Raw genomic sequence first — 5,770 nt, 5'->3', positions numbered from 1 at the left:
GTGGCGCACACCTGCAATCCCAGCCACCCAGGAGGCTGAGGCAGGAGAACCACCTGAACCCAGAAGGTGGAAGCTACAGCGAGCCAAGATTGTGCCACTGCACTGCAGCCTGGCGACAGAGTGAGACTCCATCTAAAAACAAAACAAAACAAAATGAAAACCCTCCATATTAAGATGTTTATAAATCTAAAATCAATCGTCTGGGTCCCTAGGCCAAATATCCAACAATTTATCAGACATCCCTTGACAAGTCTGTTTGATGGTTTTCTTACTATCTTGAAGTCACATACCTCAAGCTTTGTGTTTCAAATTTCACCATAGGATTCTGTTGAGAATCCAGGAAAACGGTGGCTATTGCACAAGTCATGATTTTTGTTTTAAGACAGTTTTGCTCAGACTGGAGTACAGCCGTGTGAACACACATCACTGCAGCCTCAACCTCCTTTTATTTATTGTAGAGACAGGGGCCTGCCATCAGGCTGGCCTCAAACTCCTGGGCCCAAGCAATCCTCCCACCTCAGCCTCCCAAACTTTTCAGATTGCAGGTGTGAGCCATGGCGCCCAGCCCAAAGTTCAGTTTTGGAATAAGAATTTGGACACTTGACCAGGCACGGTGGCTCATGCTTGTAATTCCAACACTCTGGGAGGCAAAGGTAGGTGGACCACTCAAGGTCAGGAGACAAGACCAGCCTAGCCAACATGGTGAAACTCTGTCTCTACTAAAACTACAAAAATTAGCCGAGTGTGGTGGCGCATCCCTGTAGTCCCAGTTACTTGGGTGACTGAGGCACGAGAATCACTTGAACCTGGGAGGCGGAGGTTGCAATGAGCCGAGATCGTGCCACTGTACTCCAGCCTGGGTGACAGAGCAAGAATGTCTCAAAAAGAAAAGAAAAATTTTTTGGACACTTGCCATCATTCAAGGCACTAGCACAGAGGCCTGTGGAGGGCCCTAAGGGAAGAAAATCAGAAAATTGAAACAAACTAATGGAAATGTTTTAGGAAATCACAGGACAGTCTCTGAAAGGAGGAAAGGATGGAATCCAAACTAGCAGCACCTCTTCCATTATGACAAGAGGAAGGGCAAAGTGGATGAGATTGTAAAGCCTGAGGCCTGGAACCCATCAAATCCATCACAATTATCCATCCAAGAGAATAAAATAATATCACATTTCCACTTATGTGTCTATGATGGAAGCTTGATGACTGCTTACTAATGAACCCCCAAATTCACTCACCTGTTTGTGGCAAATGAATCTTGTGAATTACATATTGCACAGATGTGTAATATTTTGCTTTGCTAGGAACACTATCTGTTTTTAACGACAATTGAGGAAATATTTTCTAACTGAAGCATATTCTGAGAAAGATCAGAAAATACATTTTCATAAGATTTTCAGCTTATTGCACATTTGACTGTAGAACTAAAATGTTGCCAAATAAAGAAAATGACAAAGCCAAGTGTGATGGCAGAAGCCTGCAGTCCCAGCTACCTGGGAAGCTGCAGCAGGACTGCTTGAGCCTAGGAGTTCAAGGAAGCAGTATGCTATGATCGCACCTGTGAACAACCACTGCACTCCCGCCTGGACAACAGAACAAGATCCTAAGTTAAAAAAATAAAGAAAATGATCAAGCTTATAAATTTTTCCTGCTTAACAGAAATAACCATGAATGAAATAAGGAAATTCATAGTTTGATCATCCTCAACCAATGTTTTAAAAATCTAGTCTATAATAAAGGTTGGGACCTAACACTTTAAACTTTTCTCTAACTCCAAACTCACAAATACACATTGTTATATTGATTTTAAACTTCAGATATATAGTATTTGGTCAAGCAGACTATTTTAAAAAACAGGACAACAGAAAAGTTTCTGAATGTCAATAGACAAACTTTTATTGAAGGATAAATTGTGGTGTAGAAATACATTTCAACTGATTTAAGTCCAACACCAGTGAAAGGAGAAATTATGGCACCAAAACATTCCCTCTTCTATCATACCATGATTTAGATTACGATTCAATCTACATTTCTGTTTTCTAGGCTTTGTCCCAAATTTGTGCAGTTTTTCAACATTAGAATTCTTAATTCTATTAGGGAAAAAGAACAGACCTCAAGTCAACAAATCTATTGGAATATTGTTTACGAACAAAGTCCACCTTAAGCATTGGTCCTAAAAACAGAGCTCTTCAAAATATTAGGTGCTGTGCTCATTACAGAATCAAACTGATCGAAAACTTTCTTTTTTTTTTTTTTTTGAGAGGGAGTCTTGCTCTGTCGCCCAGGCTGGAGTGCAGTGACCGGATCTCAGCTCACTGCAAGCTCCGCGTCCTGGGTTCACGCCATTCTCCTGCCTCACCCTCCTGAGTAGCTGGGACTACAGGTGCCCACCACCCCGCCCAGCTAGTTTTTTGTATTTTTTTAGTAGAGACGGGGTTAGCCAGGATGGTCTCGATCTCCTGACCTCGTGATCCTCCCGTCTCGGCCTCCCAAAGTGCTGGGATTACAGGCTTGAGCCACCGCACCCGGCCGATTGAAAACTTTCTTAATGAAACTTTCAGTCAACAACATGCTTCAAATAAAAGTTAAGCAGTGTTCCAACCACTTGATTTCAAACCAAGTAGATTTTAGGTTTAGAAACACTTAAAAAAGATGTTTCATTTATAAATATGGAAGGAACAAAAACATCACTGCATCAATCCAGAAACTATCAAAATATTTAGAGGACAAGAAACATAAAATTTAGTCAACTTTGCTGTTTTCTCAGTTCCTTAAAATCCCAGATTATCTGCAAATATAGCTAAAAGGTACCAACTCTTGAAAGCCTATATTACTAGTCATTTCCCATTGAGTATTTTGCAATTTTATTTATGTTCTACTTATTTATTCATGTCTTCTGCTTCATGATGTTTATCTGAATAATGTGGACAAATTTTCATTCTGGGCAGTCATTCATTTCATCCTATGAATGCCATGGTGAGGGAAATACCTTAGAGGAACAGATGAAGTCAGAACACTCACATGCATCACAGTCTCAGAACTTCAAGTCACAAGATGGAAAAGACATTGATGCTGCTTTGGATCAAAGTTTATAGAACACTACTTAGTGGAAACTAGTGGAAATGGCTGCTAAAGGAAAAGTTGAATGATCCCAGCTGACTTGATTTACTGACTCCAGAGCAAAATTACGCTAAATCTCTCTGGCAATTAACTAAATAAAAATCATTTTATACTACTACTTAGTAAGTTAGTAAAGGTGTGCTACTCATTAGATGCTAATCTCATTTACTGAGGAACAGAGAATTGTATATGTTTTCCACAGTTCGGCTAGTACATCCTAATCTCAATCTACAACTCTGAGTCTTCCCTGCTAATCAACTTTTTCCCAAAAGAGCACATTACAATAAAAAGGAGGCTAAATTGCCATGCCCTTTAAAGAATATCAAGCCCAGGGACTATCTCCCCCATTCCCCATCTGGGGTATAGAATTAGTACATAAACCCACAGTGTTAACAGTGTATTGCTTTATTTGGGGTCCTGGGGGAGACACCAGGAAGAGGGAAGACATCAAAGGACTACAAATGCAGGGTCCAATAATGTTAAAATAGTAAATATGCAAAATGTGTAACTGGAATCATTTTCTTAATCATTTCTCAACTCATGGAAGAAAAACTTTAATCGCTGTTTCAAAAAACATCTGTATGAAGTAGAAATTGATTTCAATAGCATTAGTAAAGAATGTGTTCTAGAAAGTGGAGGTAACTGGATGTAAAATCATGGCAGCAATTTAATAGAACAGTCCCACAGGATTAGGCTGAGGCCAACACCTAATGAGGATGAAAGCCTTGTCTGTGGGGAATTTGGGGTGATACTTGGAGACATATTACACTGTGCATAAACCAAATTGAGTTGCTTTCACAAGTGTTGTAAAGTTTCCTATAGTAAAAGGTTTTTTCTACATGCACCTCAATTTCACAGCAAGAGTAGCAGAGAATACCTAAACTTCGAAGACAGCATTCATGCAAGATATCTAACTCCTTGATATAATAATGCACACAATTCAAAATGATTATGCTGTAATTACATCGAGGGCTTTCTGCACCTGCAGAGTGGTGGTTATGGAAAGCACTGCCCCCAGCATCGACATCTAGAAAGCATCCACCACCTTCTACATGTGTTCTCTTTTTACATTTTTTCTTCTTTTTTCTTAATCAAATCTGATGTTGTTGCTGCTTCTTAGCAAAACTGATAAAAACACAATTGTAATCATTGAACATAGCACTCTGGCAACCAAGATGCTTAAAACCTTCTATCTTCTGGGGCGAAGCAAGCTCTGTGCGACATTTAGAACTCTGATTACCAAACAAGGTCGTCACAAATTCTCCTGGCTTGAAGACTTCTACAACTTTCCCGACCAGGTCTTCCTAGGAGGTCTGACTTGAGTGTGTTTCAAAGCTAACATAAGAAAATTCTGTTTCTGGAGTTGATGTGAATAGTCCAATAGGTTCCATCCGATTTCATCCCATTCATTGAATACCCACAAAGATTGAACATTGTGGCATCAATGACAGAAGCCAGTATCAGGTCACGAATTTCACTGTCACGAGTGACATCCTTTGCAGTAACACCATCTTTCATGTAGAAGTGGTCCATAACTGCTGGGTCAAGCTCACTCATCAGAATTTCCAAGATTTGATCTGGCTGACTGATTACCCAACTCTCTGGGAAATTCAGAGTATGTAAGTACCAACAGACAGAATTCATACGTTCCATACAATATGCTGTTCCATTTGGGAAAATTGCATTAAGAAACTCTATTTCTTCCTGGAAATTCTGGTGTGGGTGCACTTTGTGATAAGACTTCATGAAATTCTTATGAGAATAAAAGAAGCTTTGAATTGAGGCAAACCCACTGTAATCCCTAGCAAGTTTCAACAGGGGAACCAGTGCTTTCAGCAAGAGGGTGGTACCACATGTCTTCAGAATGAAACGCCTCTTGGAGACAAACATGCTACTCTTACTGAGTACATAAGCTTCCTGCTTGTCAGTTTTTGTCACACTTATGATTGAACATTGCACATCCTTCAAAAGTATGTCCCACTCAGATCTTGTGATAGTGCGAGGATCCCCAGATTCTTGGTTCGCATCGGGCTGCTGCCGGGAGAACCAAACCTCCGGCAGCTTCTTGGTCCCTTCGAAAAAATGTGCAGCTTCCATCACCGTGAGATTAGTGAACAACCAACAACCACAGAAAATCAACTAAATTAAACCTCTTCTGGTGCCGCTGCCGCTGCATATTGTTCCAGCTGTTTTACTAAAGTTCAGGTTCCTTTTTTTTTTTTTTGCTATAATTTTATATTAACTTTTTTTTAAAGGACTAATAAAAATTTCCCAGCTTTGTGTGAGCAAAAGTTGAACGTGAGTCTTTTGGAAATAGAGGCAGACCCAGTTCAGTCTCTTGTACTCTGCTGCTTTCCCGTTAGAGAGAGTAGAGCGAGTGCTAGCTAATGTCGCCGGCCATACTGTGTAAGCTCCTTGGTATAATTTCAAATTCTTATTTGATCTTATATCAATTTGCCATTATCAATTTATGTTATGTAAAAATAATACATCTCATTAAGATGTTTCATAATTTCAGAATATAATTATGTACACCTCATAATTGCATTTATAATAATGCATTACAAGTGCATTCTTATTTTCTATTGTTACACCTCCTTTTTTTCTCTCATGTTTTGAAAATTGCTAGTGTTTTAGTTATTCTTTTTTT

The 5,770-nt window shown here is 39.5% G+C and overlaps 1 pseudogene; it reads right to left on the bottom strand.

Moving 5' to 3' along the window:
* Positions 1-4,119: 4,119 nt before the first annotated feature.
* Positions 4,120-5,380, bottom strand: LOC117073534 (annotated as a pseudogene).
* Positions 5,381-5,770: the final 390 nt, after the last annotated feature.

The sequence above is a fragment of the Trachypithecus francoisi genome, unplaced genomic scaffold, assembly GCF_009764315.1.
Source record: "Trachypithecus francoisi isolate TF-2019V2 unplaced genomic scaffold, Tfra_2.0 Lachesis_group4, whole genome shotgun sequence".
In the NCBI taxonomy this organism is placed as follows: Eukaryota; Metazoa; Chordata; class Mammalia; order Primates; family Cercopithecidae; genus Trachypithecus; species Trachypithecus francoisi.
Note: the sequence above shows the minus strand (reverse complement) of the source record. Positions and strands in the feature narration are given on the sequence as shown.